We start from the raw sequence: 20,235 nt of genomic DNA, 5'->3' as shown, positions 1-20,235 counted from the left end.
CGAATCTATGTGTTCGGTAATACAACCCAAAATTTAATTTAACTTGAAAATAATATTTAGAATACACGTGCGTACACTGCACAAGCACCCTTATTATTATCATAATAATAGTAATAATAATAAAAATCTGGTGTAAATGACATCGACTGGCGCCACACCAACTAGTTGAGAAGGGCCAGGGAGGATGGAAAAACCGAGGTACTAATCAAATCTTCACTAGAAGTGTGCAGTTCAAATCTGGTACCTTGAGGAGACATTTTGTCACCCAACCCCCAGGAAACACAAATGGCCGATGCCAACAAGAAATCAGTGACAACGGCTGTTGCGATAACATACAATAATCTGCACAAGTGGTCAAGAGGTGGAGAACACTGGAAATCTCCAGGGAACACCACAGGTTACTGCCAGTGAGCAATCACTAATGATGGCCTGTGAGACAACTGATACGATGCACATTTTGCTGAAAAACATGGGGAAAAATGGACATAGAAGAACAGAAAACCAAAACTTTAAATATAATTTCTGTATTTAAAGTAATAGTTATTTAAATATTTCAACATATAATCTTGTGGAGAAAATCCAGCTTCCCAATAAGGGGCACTCTGGATAGGAACAAAAATAATCTCAGTCATGAAAGAGTTCTCCTCCACCGACCGAGGACAGAAAAGGTAAAGTGTAGCATCAAAACAGATACTACACTGTGATATTGTTCCGAAGGCCAAAAAATATTTGTTTAATGTTTCTTTAATTGTTTGTTCCCTAAATTCATAATTCAGTTTTATCATTATTAAATGGTATATTGCTTTAAAATTACTTAATTTTACATAGATAATGTTTATATTTTATATTGAATAAAGTTCAGTTTAAGTAGTAATCGAACTGTGTTTCTTTTTCTTTTTAAAAATGTTTTATTGCTCTTTTTCAAATGGCCCTCATATAGTACTGACAGCCTGACAAATCTTACCTACATTGCCTGCAGACATTTTTCAGTTAACAGGCCTTCTTCTTACTCTCGGTGGCCGTGGTTAAAGACTAAAATAAACAAAAATGAATATAGTTGAACTGTAGTGAAATTTTTATTGGCGAATTAAAGAAACTATATTGGAAGAACGTAAGCAAGCCATGTTGCATGTCTCCGGCTCTTATAATCAAGATAGTCACTTTTGTTATTGTAAAAATATTATTGGAAAGTTTTGAGCTCTTAAAAGATTCGTAGATTTTTTTTTTATATTCAACAATATGTGAAAGATTAGAATATTAATTACCCAAGTGACATGATCGCATCACACCAGGGACACCAGGTATAAAGAGAGACATTTTATATTCCAACTCTACCATTTTAACTGACTACGTGTTTCGATTGATTAATTTTCGACGCAGGTGGTAGCCATTGTTTGTAGGGTTGTCGCCATTAATACACACTGTGTCGGAATAGAACCCTAGAACAGAAAACGGCTTCTTAACATTTACATTGATTTTAACAACAGATTGTTTGAAACCAACATTAAAAGACCGTAAAGAAACACATAATACAAAAATGCCCATCGAAACAACTCAGAAATCAATTATAAACAGAGTATAATTGTTTTCATTACAATAAGAACATACGCCTTACAGAGACAATATTATTAGATCGTATACAAGTGCACGGCGCACGGGATATTTGAATAGTACTTATATAGAATTTCATCTGTGGCGTCACACCGCTCGAAATTTACTCCAACGTTGCCGGGTTTATTGACCATAATCTGAGAATTGGGTGATTACATTAAAATGTATTTAATCGGCGGCGAGCTACCACTTGACGACAAACTTTATTCACTAAACTACAAAATAGCCCGAATGTCTTGTAACCCACTCCTCAAAATTAAGAGAGAAACAAGTTATACAGCAATACAAAACATATGTTCTGGATTGAGTAAAACAAACACAAAACACTAAAACAATAGAAAAACTAGTAACAGAAAAATCATGTACTATTGGAATTAGACGAACTATTGTTACCATTTTGAATGTTATCTCACAACGTTTCGGCCGATGTAACCCCTCTCCGACCTGCTTCAGGTATGTCTCATTAAACTTAGAAACGTTTTTGGACAAGATTCTCGAGTTCGACTAGACGTACCTGAAGGTCAACGATTACATTTGTAACATTTACACACATTTACACACATGTTAAGATGTAGGAACCGAACACGTTGTATACTCCGTCGCAAGGAATACAAGAAAAACGAGAAAAAAATTCAGCGCGCTGTTTCAGGTTTTAACAAACGATCTTTATTTCTCCTTCTCCCACCACGCGTGACTTCTTGACTCGGTTTGGACATTATCCACGTGTCTCTAACATGATCGTGATCGTGATCCTCTATCTGTGCACACATTCTTCTTTTAATAATCGTTTCTTTTTCCTTGCCGTGACGTCATTTCGCACACGGCTTGCTCATTTGCATACAGCTGCCATACTCGCGTCCGCGATGTTGCACATCGGCCGAAACGTTGTAAAAATAACATCCAAGATAAGAACAGTATTCGGAATGATTCAAATGATGCAAATTATCAATGCTTATCTCAAAATATCAGAAACAAAAGAATATGTAATCAATACTCCCCCCGTAAAACATTCATAAAAAACTCGTCAAACAATAACTACTGTAAATAAATTTTCTTTCTTTGCTATGTATCTAAAACTAAAATAAACTTCCAAGAACAAAGTTTATTTCCAAAAAACTATTCGTTTTCAAGTTCAATGGTAACAAAAAAAGTAGAGTGCTAAAAATAATCAGTGCAACAGTTTAATATATGTGGAAATTTAAAGTACTAGTGTCGATTATATCTAAATGAGAAATTTGAAATTCTAAACTTTAAAGACCCGGCAAAACCTATCAAATGGTAGAAATGAAATACCAAGCAACTGAATACATAAAGTAAACGTTACTTTAACAATACGTAAAAATAAGGAAATAAAATTATTAAATGAAAAACTAAACCAACACCTAAAATAGAAAAAGAAAATTAAAGCACGAGTGTGTCCGAATAATCAAATACTGACCAGTTTCAACCATCGTCACCAATACTCACGGTGTAGTCTCATCGTCTATTATTTTAGTGGCTTTTGTGCATTGATAGGCGTGTTGAATAGCGGGTCGGGGGTTCATATTGGGGACATAAGGAGACATGTATAACGGGGATTCATAATACACGAATAACGATGATTATGATGATGATCAGTGTTTCGCTGACTTCTTTTTTCAATGAAGAACCACTGCACGTCAAAATTACTACAAGTTCCTTTCTCACACCATCACAACAATAACAATAATTGTATATTATTATAATTATTATAATAACGGGTGGTCATTCTTATATTTCTGTCCAAGATTGCCAAATTAGCTTTTTTAAAGGCCAAATTCACGAAATTTGGTCTTTTTTGGAGTAGCTTCACCAATTAACAATTTTATTTGACCTTTTTCAAAGCGGAACGTACAGACTAACTAAAGAGGGAACAATCAGAATGTTATATAGATTATTAAAAAAATTCACAGTGATATCTGAATTTTCACAAATGGCTTCAACCCCTTTTATTTTATATGAAAGAGGACAGATCCAGGTAATTAGAGAAACGAAGTAAATAAGATTGAAAATAATATTTATTAAAGGCGTATGCTAGAATCGAACTCAGTAAAAAGTTAAAAAGAATACATATTGTAATTTAAATGCAATTCAAGAAATATGGAGAATTAGCCATTATATTAGGAATAACTATACAGCTGGTTGAGTCAGAGAAGTAGAATGAACAATCAATTTATATATGTAATATGTAGAATCCATGTGAGAAGACATTCACATGTTTGAGCACGTTCTGACATCACAAAAAAAAAGAGAGATTTCAATATATTCAGAAGTTAGGATTAAAGCCAATCAAAGTCAATCAGAAGAGTTGGGAGTTGTCAATTATAGTTGGGAGAATTGAGTTAGCCAGACCCCTTTCGGAAGCGAGGCAGAAAAGGCGACAAGACAATGTAGAAATCTAGAGGCATCGAATACCTGACCATTCTCATCCAGCTGGAATAAATGTCATCATGTTATTTGTAAGCCTTTGTATTCGCCGTCTTTTCAACCGCAAGAAAATGTGTTTTGTCTACTGTCTTTTTAAATGAATATATGAAATACTCCTCAAAACTGTTAACTGTCTGCCCCCATCATGTTAAAAAAGGAGCGTCCACTACACCATCTATTCACATTCATATCTCTCCAATTACTAATATGAACTCAACAAGTAATTGTCACATCACCGTTGTCAAGAATTTGTTAACACTGGACTTGAAAAACAACCATGTTGTAATCAGCTGGAAAGCAGCATCGAGGTATCATATTCCATGGATGGGACGTTCTTAGAAATAAATTTTGTTCATGATAGTTTCGTTTAGTTTTATGTACATAGAGGGAAGAACGGAAAATCTTGCGGTGGCTGGCGCTAGAAAATTCTTTGCTGCGGAAATTTTACAGGGTAGGGCAGAGATTGGAGCTGCATAGAGCACCTACCATGAGAATAATGATAGAGTAAAAAAAAAAGGTCAGCAACGTGTTATCTACGAGATGTAACATTTTCTGTAAAAGATCGCAGCAAATGAAACTAAATCGGCTTTTTAAAAAGTCGGTCAGCATTTTTTCTCAACGGTTTAAGACACCCGAAACAACATGCGTTTCTTTTATAATATAAAGAGTGCTTTTTACATTGACAATTTAACATATTAAACCGTTGAACACATATACAAACGCTGTTATATACCTGATGGTGTAGGCAATATATTTTCTATTGTGAAGAAACACAATCAGGGCGCACATGAAGATCAAAACATTGCAACAGGAAGCATATCGGTTTTCATCGTTATCTAATTCACTAAACTGATTCAACTAATTCACTTATAGTAATGTATCTAACGTCTACCGAATTGCGTTCTCATATTTCATCCAACGGAAGACAAATACCTGACTTCAACTCAAATCGTACAAAACAACCCGCTTTCTATATTGTGTCCCCTTTTTTCTTTATATAAAAAAAGTGGAGCCGATCTGTTTCTCGAAGTTTATTATTGTAGCTTTCAATGTTATAAAGCGATATTCGATTTTGACTAGCAGGTTCATCTTGCGGCTACCGTGTTCTTTCGGTACACTAAAATGTAATTCGACTAATTATTTTCAGAAAAATAATTTACCCGACTAAAGATAATTTTCGTCAATAACTGCCGCCTTTGTTATCAGGGGAAATTTCATTCTAAAAGTAAGGAGGCCTCTAGAGTATTACTAATACTTACTATTATTAAAACCAAGATTTTACCCTTAGAAGAGAATTTTTTTAAAGTGAGCAGTACAAAAAATAATACTGAAGGGGCATCCAGAGCGCTACTGAAAGCACTAAATAAAACAAAGCAGGCATCCAGAGCATTACTAAAACTACTTTTTTTTTTATCCTTTTTTAGAAGGGAAATTATTTTTAAAAGTGATTAGTGAAAAAAAAAAAAAAAATTCAGGAAGCCCCCAGAGTACTACTGAAAAGCCTCCACTACACCACTAAAACTATTTCTAAGTACCTTGTTTATTATTAAAACATAAAACTAATCGATGATTTTATGTGGTTTTTATTTGTTGTACAACCATTTCTTTCCATCACGGGTAAGGTTTTGTTTGTTTTTTTCCTATGGGTAGAATTCTGTACAAGTAGATCATTTCTTATTCTATATAAATAAAACGGTAGATGCATGCATATGTGTGTCTATCTGTAAATATTTAACCGATAAACTCTTAAACTATTGGTCACATAAAACTGAAATTAACAAGAAATAATAATCATACTATAATGATGGTTTATAGCGAGTAGAATCTTTATTTGGATGGACGAATAACGTGTAGAGAAATATGCTGACAAATTGGAATACAAGCTGTTCATTTCAACTTGCCGACATATTTTCATTATTTGTGCGCATGCGCAAATTGAAAGGTAGCTTGAAATGGGTTGATTTTAAATCTTTCTTATTTATCTTATGACAGCTCAAAAAGTAGGGAACGCGGCTAGCGCACTAAATGTTTTGGTTTCAATTCTAGCTGAGGACGGAAAGAGGGAAATGGGTGGAGTCATTAGTTCTAAACTTTTTAAAAACATGTAGAAACACTTCAAAACGTATGTATGGGGGGGAGACTTTCATTTTTTTTTAAAGATTTGCTTTGAAAAGGTCTCACCGTTGAATATTACTTAATCGGTTAATTATTATTTCCTGACATTTTTAAGGCTGTTAACACACACACACACACACACACACACACACACACACACACACACACACACACACACACACAAAGGATGGACCTGTACAATGCACACTCTGCTTGTATTTTTCTTTTCGTTTTTTATTTCAACTTTATCAACGGATTACACCTCTCTTATATAATGAATTTTTAATTTAACCTAAGGGCAATAATGTTTAGATCTTTATCATCCATTGTATTCCGTATTGTTTTTGCTAGTCGCCATGTTTGTTTTCGTGTGCGCGTGCATTCAATTTTCGTGTGCGCGAAATTGCGTATTGTTTTCACTGGTCGCCATGTTTGTTTTCGCATGGACGTGCTTTAATTTTTGCGCGTTTATACATTAATTCTGTATACTCACTATTCCATAGCTAGCTTTACCATATAATGACTCAACGGGTCACAGGTAGTCTAGTATATATATATATATATATATATATATATATATATATATATATATGTGTGTGTGTGTTTGTGTGTGTGTGTAAAAGTGATCATGTTTGTGTGCGTGAGGAACGGTCTCTACAAAACTCATCTATCAATTTTTAGTCCACAGACCTTTAACTTCATATATATAATCGATTTGAACCTGCCGAACAAATTCGATTTTAGTTCATAGCTGCTAAAGAGGTCAACATTTTTAAAAAGTGCAACTTGGCGGAAGTAAGTCGATTCAACCTGTTACTTCTGCGCATGCACAAATATACAATGATAATTTAAAGTCTCTTTATTTTTAACGTTTTTTTATCCATTTGTCGATAGCTCAAACAGTAACAACTAAGATTAGAACACTAAATATTTTGCTTTTTATTCTAGCTGATAACACCCAAGTCATTTTATTAAACTTTTTAAAGCATTACTATATATTGGTATAATATGCACTTCGGAGGTGTATTTAATTCTTTACACACGGGCAACAAAATGTGCACTAACCCTAAACCTCAGTGGCTACAGTTTTACCTTTGTCTAGTTGTGGACCCTTCAAGGTTGACCAGACCCTCACTGGTTACTGGAAAATACTGCGCTAGTCCTCAGAGCACACAAAATGCGCATGACCTTAAGTCCGTGTAATAATACTTTTTGCACGCCGATTGGCCGGTCATTGGTTTGACGTTGTGTTCCTTTTCATAAATGCTCAGGTGTCGCTGGTTTATCGTTTTTTTCCCCAGTGCAGTCTAGGTTGATTGTCGGCGCTGTAATTAACTGGGTTTTCGAATCAAAGCAATTTAATAATAACTCAGAAATATATTTTTTTTATAAACGAGAATAATTATTCATGAGATATTCAGGGTACATTTTTTCAAAGGAAAGTAAATTTTTCGGATTTTTAATGGCTTCATGATTCAGAATGTTTTCAACTTAGGTTCATTCAAACAGCTTCTTAGTCAGAAAGCAAAAGCTTTTCAACTTAGCTCTTCTGGAGAAGTTTCTGGTCCCTGAGCAGAAGCCCAAGGCAATGCGTACTCTTCGATGCCAGCAAGCAAATACTTTTCTTTCCAAATATATATATATATTTTTTATTGAACCCTAATTCCGACCACCATCTCTTTGAGATCACTATTTCCTCTCTGTCGTTTAGAGGTTACCGTTTTCCTTCTCTAACGTTTTCTTTTCTTTTTTCCTCTGAATCCCCCCGTTCTCTCTCAAATCTGTATCTCTGACTACCACTCTCAACAGGAGAGTACCATTGCCTCTATCCTCCTTGTGTCTCTATCTTTTCAACATCTCTCTGTCGCTTGCTTTATTTGTATAACTAGGAGTTTCTTTTTTCTCAAATGCCATTCCGTATTGTTATCTTGTGGAAGGGAATTTGGATTCTCATCCATAAATAATAGTGCTGGCCATCTTGTTTTGCTCATATGACCAGTTAGTTAAAATAAACTTTTGATGGCCACATTAATCTCCCCAGCAGTTATTCGACACAAGGAATACAAGATTAAAATTTCCTTATTCTATAGAGTTTCCACGAATGTCTCATATCTTCAGAGGAAGAATCGTTAGCAAAATAAACAGCAATAAGCTGGCTATAATTTTACTAACGTAAATTGAAAACTTAAAAAATGGGGAGGAAGCCATATTGTTTTTAGAAAATAATAAACGAATAAAAAATCCAAAAGATATTTCACGTGGAAACCGCGTATGAAGGTGAAGATAGGTACATCAAAATTAAAAATAGATGGGTCGCGTTAAATGTTAAGTGTTAAACAGAAATCCAAATGTATGAGCAGTAATCCCAATGATAGAAAGTCCATCTGTAAACTTGAGAAAAATCAAAACATAAAAACATAACATGCGGCCGTAGCCGAGATTGAACTCACTACACGAGTTTACAGTGTAATTCAAATCTTGTCGGTAGCTGAATACTTACTGCTTTGTCAGAGCTATCAAGGGTATTTTTTTATCATGTCGCCATCATTAGATGGGTTGCCTACCACGACTTAAGAGAGGCCCATCTACCCTCAAGAGAAGGATAAGCCACGCCAGTTTCCCAACCTGGTATTTTACCTCACGGTACATACAGCGCCTCGCCTTTCCAAATAGTCACCCACCTGGTACTGGCCAGGCCTGACGTTGCTTAACTTCGGTGTTCTGGCGATAACCGGGGTGTCATCGTGACTGTGCTGTATATCAGATCATATTGACCTATAAATGCAGAAAAAAGTTCCAATACATATCAGCTATGTTTGGAAAACTTATAAGAAAATTAAAATTAAATGAGGGGAAAAAAAACTACCATCGGCCAAAAGACACAGAGGAACAGGTTTCCACGACTGTTTGCATGCCAAGAAAATTGCATGCCAAAAAAAATTCAAGTTTGCAGACGGCGATAATTAAAGTTTATTTTCTGTATCAGCAAAAAGCTATTGACATTTTTAATTAGTTATTAACTTTGTGTTGTGGGGTACAAATCACCCCTATTTGAGAACTAAGTGGAATCAACCAGCCCTAGTAATACCACTGATTTCAAAGACTAGAGGGAGACATTCATATCATGTTTAACCACATGAAGGGTGCTACCCGGGGATGAGGGGATCAGCCGACGTTATGCCAGCAAGTGCAGAGGAATGGCCAGCTCTCACAGTCAACGACTCCCCAATTCCAGCGGCGGAGAAATCACCGATAGAGCAGCTACCATCAGCCGGGACCAGCACAGCAAAGACAGAGACGACCTGAGGCCTCAAGGGAACTGTTTAAGAATAAATACCAAGAGTATGTTGATAGAAATACCCTGAAGGTGATGCCCACAAGATGAAGAAGATTAAGGAGCGATCGGTATCCCTTGTGAAAGGGAAGGGCCTGACAGGGGTGCTAAAGGACAAGATGATCGAGGTACTGGGCGACTTGAAGATCCTGGCCCAGTACATTGTGAGGCGTAGCTTTGCAATGTGGGATATCCTTTCATCAACGAAGGAAGAGGCAGAAAAGATAGCGAAAGGATACCTCACCTGGAAAACTCTCCGCCTCAGGCCGGAGTACAAGTCGAAGAAAAGGACGGTGGTTACTGTGTTGGGTATCCCCTGCTTTATCAGCGAAGATCAACTCGGGGCCACTTTGTCGCAATTCAGGGAAGTAGAAGGGGTGAACCTGCTGAGGAGCCCCAGGAACATCTTGGCCGGGGATTTCAAAATCCAGATGCACGTCGACCGTAAGGGGTTCCAAGAAATCCCCGCTCAACTCATCTGGCAAATGTCAGTCATCGTAGAGGGTAGAAGGCCACACTGCTGGCACTGCCAGAAGCCCGGACATATGTCCCGATTCTGTCCGCTCAAGAAGGGGCCAGAGCCGAGAAAGGAAGACAAGCCGGCGGAACGGGTAGAAGCGGAAAAGGAGGAAGCAAAGACGACGGTGGAGAGGAGCGAAGTCGCAACTTGGAGCAAGGTCGCTTCCAAGAAAGGGAGAAAGCAGGAACCAATGGCCCCTCCAACACCAGGAAGAGGGACAGTGGCGGCGACCAAAAGAATCGGGTGTGCTCCTCAGAATCCGAGGGAGAGGAGAAAGAGGAGAAGATGAAGCAGGTGGAGAAGAGAGAGCGGAAAGCAAGACCTGAGGAGAAAACCAAAGACCAAGATGCTGAGCCTCCAACATCAATCCCCCACGAGGAGATTCAGCCTACCCCTCCCCTATTCAACACCCCGGAGCAGTATGAGAAAGCTCCAATCACTAAAATTGTAGTAGAAGTAGCAGAAGACAAAGGAGACCAAGAAAAGGTGGCCCCCAGAATGGAAAGAACCAGGAAGTATCCGTTCTGGCCGGGGGAGCGTCTTTGCGAGATAGATTGGGACCAAGTGAGTGGCGACCTCAACGGGCGGCAGACGAAATTCCTTAAAAGCCTCGAAATCCTCGCAAAGGCCGACAAGAAGGAGGTAGCCGATCCGAGAAACTTCCCTGACGAGCCGAACCTCATAACGTTCGTAAGGCCAAATAGGGGAGGGTGTGCCAAAGCTTTGTGGAAGATGTTGGAGGCTGGAAAAATGACATTTCCGGGCTTCAGGCTCATGGGTGGGGAACACCTATCGCTGGCACAAATCGCCCAAAAATGTGAAGGGAGGATCCCTATTTATGTTCACCCTCCTTTTATAGGGCACTAAAAGTGATGTTCCCCTTGGACATGTGGGGCCTGGCACGTGACGGACAGCTTATGTCCGACCTGCTCACGGGCAGTCTCGGTCAGACCTTCGACGGACTTACTCCTGAAGATTTCAGACCCATCTGTGACGAATACTACTAGTTAGGGAATGATGGCCACGGGCTTGAACTTAGCTAGTTTTAATGCGAGGGGCATGAGATCCCGAAGCAAGGCTGCTCGCGTGCTAAGGGATCTTATGGCCCTGGAGGTAGACGTAGCAGCATAGCAGGAGACCCACTTTGTTGGGGCCTGGAATTGCTGTGTGCTGGTAAACGATTTTGACGTTTACTCAGCATATGACAATCTCCGTAGCTGTGGGGTTTGATTATTAGCGAGTAGGTTGGGAGGGTCCCCTTACTAACCCGCCCCATAGGCATTTTGTTTAGTTGTTTTATTTTTCTTTCTTTTTTGGGTGTTTCTTAGTTTGCTCCCCCTCCCGTTCAATCACCCCCATTACCCCATTATAAAAAATAAATCCCTTTGTTGTGTAAATATTAATTTTGTTTTGTTTTTTTGTAAATATATTTTGTCTTTTTCAACAGAATGCATGTCGTCTGCTATCCCGTTAGCTGGGGAGTTATACTGATTTTAAATAGGTCCATGGCAAGAATGAAGGCGTTTTAGTATGATAGTGATTCTAGTGTAGGAATAAACTAATAAAGTACTTATTTTCATGCAAGTCTAGCCTAGCTTAGCAAAGACCCTCGCACACCCCACTTCCCCCTACTAGCCCTGGTGCCTAAGCTGCGTTGGACCCCAAATGAGGCCTTGGTAGTAGATAATGCCAAGGCCGGGACTGACGGGCTAAATAAATATATGTTTAACCGCATGTTACGAACACGTTCCTCTCATACCACTTTAGTGGCTCCTGTATTCTTTGTGATAAATACATATTATATTTATAAACTTTACACTACTTATGGTTTCTTTCATTTGTGACCCCTAGCACGGGTCTACAACACTTTGTTAAATAAATCTCTAGAAATCTCCTATCAAACGATTTATGTATAGATTATTGTTGTCATATTTGCACTGGTGAATCTCCGTCCCATTTGCAGGTTCTTCATAAGAGATGCACAAATGTAGCTGTAATTTAATTGCTCCTACTTTTTCTTCTCTGCAACTTCTCCTTCGCAAACATGATGTTGCTAGTCTCAGTCTTTTCTACAAATACTATTATGGTATGTGTTCTTCAGAATTGTCTGACCTGCTCCATGCTTCTTTTGTTTCAGCTCGTTTGATTCGTTCATCCACTAGTCTCATCAATTTGCTGTTTGATACCTCATTGTAATACGACTTCGTACTGTGGAACTCTCTTCCTGATCACTGTTTTCCTCCTACCTTTTTCAAGACTAAAGCCAATAGGCATCTCCCATCTTTGCCATAATCATCTTTTGTTCTTGTTAGCTCTTTACATTAAGTAGCTACACACCTTGTCTGGGCCAATTTTAATTTTAAAAAAATTCATTGTTTACAAGGAAACTCTAGAATCTAGAACCATTCAAGCTTCACATTTTCTATAGAAAACCATAAAAAACATTAAATGTCTCATTTGAACGGAGAATACATTTATTTGGTCAATAAATCAATCACTTTTATTTTAAAAAAAATTCAGAAATCATAATTTAAGATTATATTGTCTGCAGAATTCATTTTCATTGTTCTGGTTTTTTTACATGGGGTCACCACTTATCAAGGCCCGAAGGCCACTCAGGGATAAGGGTTATTGCGTGTACAGTAATCAATGAGATAGTATTGTAGTAATCATTAGTATTGGAGATTTGATAGAGTGTCTTACTTAAGGAGGCGGTTTGTTAGGAGTTTGTTTATGTTGGACTTGAAGACGTCCAAGTTGTAGTCAGGTGGGAAACAGGCAAGCGGCAGAGAGTTCCACTGGCGTGCAGTTCTAAGAAAGAAGCTTTGCTCATGGAATCTACATTTGGATTTAGGCACAGATACAGAGTGGGGAAAATTATTGACAGTAGTTTCAGCCAGACGGGTGTTTCTTGTGAAAGATTGGCGAGGGGGGACGAGGGATTGGAGCTCAAACGAGCACCTGCCATGGAAATAACGATAAAACAGACATGCTCGCAGCGTCTCATCTGTGAGAGAGAGGTTGCAGGGAAGAGAAAAGAGCACCCCCCACTAAACCACGAAGTTTATTTTGTACTCTGTCAAGGCAGGATAGGCTATTTTTAGCAGCTCCTGCCCAGATGTGGCAGCAGTACTCCATCCTTGGACGTACTTGGCTTTTATACAGATAGAGAATTGCATTAGTAGTGAGATATCTTCTGGAGCGGTAGAAGGATCCCACCATTTTTGTATATCTTATATTACAATTTATTACGTAAGCTATTAAAGACATGTGTGTAGCTGTAACCATAAGATTTTCCGGTTTCAATTGAACTACAAAACACATAATCTTTTTTTTTTTTTTTTTTTACTAAACGCAAATGGTTGCTTTACAATGTAACTATTATTATATGAAAGAGAGAGAGAGAGAGAGAGAGAGAGAGAGAGAGAGAGAGAGAGAGATACGGTGAGGTAAACAGCAATTGCATCATCATTATCATATCGTATGACCCCAAAAATTCTTTCGCTGCTACTGGTTTCCAAGACGATATTTTTCTAGTCAGATTTCTTTCTATAAACATAATAGTAATTTTGAGAGAGAGACCATATCAAGGTTGCCAACATAAGTAGACACCTAAGTCAGTGGCGTTAACCACTAGACCATTAAACACGAGAGAATCATATGTCTAATCTATGTTAAATCTAGAGTGACTGAATAGAGATTTGGTTCCCATTAAAACAAAATCCTGTTCAGATGTGCAGTTTCTATTTCAAACGTCATTTAATTCCAATCGTGACCGTCTACCACCTGATTTTGCCCTATGATCTGAAAACACTTCAGCGACATCAAGATATGTCGCCGAACTTATCACGAAACTTGATGTCAGCAAAAAACCTGGATCTGATAACATTCCAAACATAATGCAGGATGACGTTTCTGAATTTTTGAGATGAGGATTGGTTATATGTATTATTATTCAACGGACTACTGTTCTCATCTTGAGTGTGATTTTCACAACATTTCGATGTAACCTTCAGGTATATCTTCCGACCTTCTTGTCAAACTCGGGAATTTGGACGGAATTTTGAGCGGAACCCTTTATTTACTTCACGGGGGTAGCATGCTCTTGTTCCATCAGACATGACTGGATAGAGGTCCTAAGTAATTCGCAAATATTTATTTTCGGTCGCCCACACTGAGGATTGAACCTTCAACCTTTAGGAAAATATCACTTTTACAATTGATTTTTCCCAGTACTCTAATCACTGCGCCACTGGTCCTTGCAGACAATTCTAGTACGAGTTTAGGATTTTATTTCTAGTTGTAAATATCACGATTCTTAGGGAATAATTGTAAAGTGAAAAAGAATCCGACCCTGAAAACGAAAAGTAATCTCTCACAGATCCTCAGTAAGAACAAGGACCTTATATCACCTGCAAAATGCAAGCAGCTAGTACAACATTATAGCAAGCTACCACATCTATATGGCCGCCCTAAGATTCACAAGAACGGTATTCCATGAAGACCCATTGTTAGTGCCCGAGGTTCAGCATGCCATCCATTGAGCCGATTCCTGGTAGATGTAATCAACCCAATCATCAGCAAATCTCCATCATATGTCAAGAACTCAGCTCACTTCATGGAAATAATAAAAAAATGCTCCCATTCATTCCAACCAGATGGTGAGTCTAGATGTAGTGAGTCTGTTCACGAAAGTACCCACTGATGAGATTCTGACAGTGGAACGGTATAAGCTGACATCGAATTCCTCATTGAAAGAACGCACTTGCATCTCAATTGGCAATATAATGGAGATGTTGACCTTCTATGTAGAAACTACATACTACGTGATGGGATCTGATATATATCGGCAGGAAGAAGGTCTAGCAATGGGATCACCATTGTCCCCGGTATTGGCCAATGCAAACATGGAATACTTTGAAGAGATGACATTAGGATCAACACCACTAAAGCCAACAATGTGGTTGTGATATGTAGATGACACATTCATACTCTGGCCCCATCAGGAAGATGTTCAAACGTTATTATACCATGTGAACTCGATCCGTCCAACTATACTGTTCACGCTGGAAAAAGAACATAATAAATTATCTTTTCTAGATGTGCTGATAACTCGCACAGGTCAGGGGTTTATGTCATCTGTATACTGAAAGCTAACTTTCACTGGACAATATCTAAACTACAACTCACAGCATCCATATAATGTAAAGAAAGGAATCGTCCGTTGCTTACAACACCAAGCAAAAACAATATGTAGTAACATCAGTGCATATCAAGAGGAGATGGACAGTTTAAGAGAAACCCTCCACCGAAACAACTATCCAGAGAGCATGACATCAGTTCCAAGAAATTTGGACCAAACACAAAAGGACACCACTTAGAAACTCACCACAGTTTGTATACAATATATGAAGGGCTTTTCTGACAAACTTCAACGAATATGTAATCTATATGATATCAGGACAGCATTCAGGAGTGATTCAACTCTCCGGAAACAGCTTGTGAGAGTCAGACCTCCTACAGAAAAAAATCATGACCAAGAATTTTGTATATGAAATCCCATGTAAATGTGGAAAACTATACAGAGGTGAAACGTGTCGTCCGTTGAAAGTATGGTTAGAAGAACATCGACAAGCTGTAATATGTGGAGAGACTGAAAAGTCAGGTATAGTTGACCACATCTGGAAAGAAAGAGAAACAACCTACGATTATGCGGCGAAGTAAAAATTATAGACAGAGAGGAATGATGGAGAGTAAGACGACTGAAAGAAGCAGCACATATGCTGGGGAATAACCAACTGCTAAGTAGACGTAGTATAGAATTTAATACGATATGGGAACCAGTAATTATAAACAATAGATAATATATACAAGTAATAAGTATAGAGATAGATATACATTAATATATATAGATATACATTAATATATAGTAATAATTAGTAATAAATAGTGATATTTACAACTAGAAATAAAAATAGGTTTAAGGCTCCTAAAATTTGTACTCTCCACTCGAAATTCTGTCCAAACTCCCGAGTTCGACAGAAACATTCCCGAGTTCGACAAGATACACCCGAAGAAGGTCGGAGGTTATATAGACCGAAACGTTGTGAAAATCACACTCAAGATGAATAATAATACATAATACAGGGTGATCCAAAAGTCTTGGGAACATTTCAAGTACGCATATCTGCTTAACTATGAATGGTAGTAAGATGGAAGTGGCGCCATTTTAAAGTTAAATGCATTAATAATTTTTGTAAGGCGATTGATTTTTTTTAATTTCTTCTCAGATCCAGTAATGGCGTTCACTCAACCAGAAAAGGCGTTTTATGTGCTTGAATTTGCAAAAACTGAACCATGGATACTTGTTCAATGTGCATTTCAAACAAAAATACAGGAAATCGCCATCAGAAAGGGAGCCCATAGTGAGATGGCATTGTAAATTCATGACGGATGGGTGCTTATGTATAGCTAAGAGAACAGGACGCCACTCAACTTCAGGAGAATGCTGAAACGCGTTTAGCAAGAATTGGACTATCGGCTTGATGTGTGCTGTGTGACTAATATCTCTCACATTGAACACCTTTGAACATTCCATGAAAAACTTGACATTACAAGCTTTCTGAATATACCAGATGCGTTTTTATATTCTTAATAATTCTTGAGATATTCAATGTCAAAATGTGTCCAAGACTCTTTACTTTAAAGCTCTCAACCAGAATTAGCTTCTGTTCTTACGAAGCTGTTCAATCGTTGCTTAAAGGAGAAATGCTTTTTATCAGCCAGTCTGACCAGTATTTAATATTAGATATCGATCCTCTGAATCTAATTATAAACCAGTTAGTCTTCTGTGCATCGAATCTGTAACAGATAAAGAAGTTGTCAATCGTCAATCATCTCAGCATAGGCAGCCTACTCAGTGACAATCAATATGGATTTCGTCCAGCAAAATCAAAAGCTGATATAACTGTCACACAGGTTTAGTGAATCTCTACACCGAGGCTTCGTTTCTAGTGAAATAGCTTTTGACAGCGTTTGGCATAAAAGTCTACTTTACAATTTCGCTAGTTAAGGATTATCTGAAAATGTCCTCTTAACCATCAAATCCGTTCTCTCTGATAAGAAGTCATTGATGGATAGAAGTCTAAAGTGCATAATATCGATACTGGTGTCTCTCAGAGATCCATAACGGGCAAAACTCTATTTCTGATCTTCATCAATGATCTCTCTAAGCACATTCTAAGATCATTCTAAGATCATTTACGCAGATAACACAAACATCTATGGCAACACTTCGAAGAGCATTACTGATCAAGATATTTCTGATTCTCTAACTTCGAACTCGGAGCATGTGGAAAATGGTTGCTTTTAACATGTCTAAAGTCAAGCTCTTTTCCTTTCACCACCTACGCTCAGATCCCCGCGTTACTCCAATTGAAATGAATATCTATTCCCCTGAGGAAACACCCTGCTTTGATAAGCTTCTGGAACTGTCCTCCACATCAGACTTGAAATGGAAGACTTACATCAAATTCGTTGCCAATGTCGCTAGAAAAATTGTTAGATAATTTTACGGGTCCAGAAGGTATCTCTTGTCTGACAAATCTTCTACCTGTATAAAAGACAAATACACCTTAAGATGAAATACTGTTCACACATCTGGGGGTGCCCATAATACTTTTTGCTACTTTGACAGAGTACAAAAACGATTTCGGAATCTAGTGGGGTTTTTTTTTCACAGAAAAGATGCTGCTGGTCTTTCTCTGCTCTCTTGTTATTTTCATTATAGTTGCTCGACCAAGCTCTAATCTATGATTCCGACCTCTTAAGAATTCACAACAAAATTCGTTTAGCTACAAACACTGCCAATAATTTCTATTTCTCTCTTTGGGTACCTGAAACTAAATGGAATGCATTTTCCATGTGCAGAGTTTCTATCTTAGAGATACCTTTCTTGTTGGTAACATTCTGCTCAATTTAAACTATCGTTACCAATCATCACGATGTTTTCTAAACGTCCACTTGACAAACGCATTAACCCTTATCCTTGAGTGGCGTTTGTGCCTGAATAAGTGGTGACTCTTTAGTAAAATTTTTTTTTCAATTATATAGTACATGGGGGTGCCACCGAAACCATACCAAAAAAACAAAAAACATTAAAATTGAAAACTAATCCTATATTAATTGATCATACTCATTCTGAGACGGGTATTCATCTATTAGTCAGTGTTTGTGTAAATGCCAAAGTTTGGTCCATTTCTCTGACTAATAGTAACGTCAAAACACCATATTTCAAGTTAATTCAACTTATTTTATTTACCTCTCAAGAAGGTTGGTCACAAGGACAAGTGAAAAGCACTAGGATTGGATTACAAAAAATACCTGAGCAGCCCCGTTAGTGTTCTCCGATAGGCAATTAGAAACAAACTAACCCTTTTCCAAAGAGAATATAAAACTTGGCTAGGTAGAGAAATTCATTCTACTGCGTTTTATTCATATATATATATATATATATATATATATATATATATATATATATATATATATATATATATATTCATATATATATATATATATATATATATACATATATATATATATATATATATATATATATTTATGTATATATATTACGTACCAGTTATCGAATCTTAACTATTCTGTACTTTTACAGATTTTTAATAGCGATACCAACATGATGGCTTGACTCATATCGACAAGGATAAAAAATAGAGGAAAATGAAAAAAAAAATCGACTTTGAAATCTAGTGAAAGTCCAACGAACCACTTACTATCTCACATGTTATGGTACCGTATCATTTCGTGCCATCTCAGGGCCAGCGAGTACAATATTTTTCAGGAATAAAAAATTAGCTTTACAGAAATCTACGCCTCCCATATATTTAAAACCGTTTACGTACGTATATAGTTTATACCTTAAAAATAAACACGACTTCAACATATTATACACGCATGCAGTTTACACACATAAGATATAAACACGCCTGCAAAACATGTATTAACCAATTACACACACACATATAACTTGCATTCAAAATAAACACCTCTCTGAAATAATTATTAACCAATTATGCATACCTGTAGTTTACACTTTACATTTAAACATGCCTCCAAAATATTTATTAACCAATTATACACACATATAGTTTACACCTTATAAATAAACACGCCTCCCAAATATTTATCAACCAATTATATAGGCCTACATATATAGTTTACACCTTATAAATAAACACACCTCCAAAATATTTATTAACCAATTATACACACATATAGTTTACATCTTATAAAAAACACGCCTCCAAAATATTTATTAACCAATTATGCACACATATAGTTTACACCTTATAAAAAACACGCCTCCAAAATATTTTTTAACCAATTATACACACTTATTAATAAAAACACCTACAAAATAGTTTTAACTTATTACACGCACATGTTGATTACATTTCACTATTAAACCAATAAACATTTAAGCTAGCATCACTTTTAATTATGGGTATTGGCAACCTTTATGTGGTACCCTGGAATTGTCTGATCTTAGACAGAAAAGATTTATATTTAACCCCTTGCGAAGATTGCACTATTCTGTTGCCTCGGAAAATACTCGAACTCTGACGTAATTTTCCACTTTTATAAAAATCAAATACGTTCTAACCAGAATACTTGTTCTAACCATGACAAAGTACAAATTCGATTTTGAAATCTAGTGGAAGTCGATCGTTCTGTTCTCTGCAGAATAAACGATACTAATTTTTCTCTGTTCTGCATTTTATCGTTATTACCATGGAAGATGCTCGACCGAACTTCAATCTTTGGTTCGATTTTTGTAAAACATTCACAGAAAGAACTCGTCTTCCTACAAAAATTACAAAAAAGAAGTGTCCTTCTTCCGTGCGCCTAGCAACAGGCAGAACACATTATCACGGTGTTGATTTTTTGCCCATTACAACATGGCAGTCTACAACTCCAATGTACAACCATCACCATATGTAATCAAATTTTGTTCATTTCATTCGTCATTTTCGGTCATTTAGTTATATCCTTTATCATTCAACTGACAATCCATCTCGTTAACACTTATCCTCGGGTGGCTTTGGGCCTTAATAAATTATGACTCATTAATAATATTAAAATAATACAATCCCAAGATGGAGTACTCTTGCCACTTTTTTCTTGGGGGGGG

General features: G+C 37.1%; 1 long non-coding RNA gene across 2 annotated transcripts in view; it reads left to right on the top strand.

Moving 5' to 3' along the window:
* The window catches only part of LOC145277899 (uncharacterized), a 246,078-nt gene that overhangs the window by 139,753 nt on the left and 86,090 nt on the right, over positions 1-20,235 (top strand). The window lies entirely within an intron of this gene.

This window comes from Euprymna scolopes, chromosome 6, assembly GCF_053919585.1.
Source record: "Euprymna scolopes isolate OS-2025 chromosome 6, ASM5391958v1, whole genome shotgun sequence".
NCBI lineage: Eukaryota > Metazoa > Mollusca > Cephalopoda > Sepiida > Sepiolidae > Euprymna > Euprymna scolopes.
This window is presented reverse-complemented; position numbering and strand designations above follow the sequence as displayed.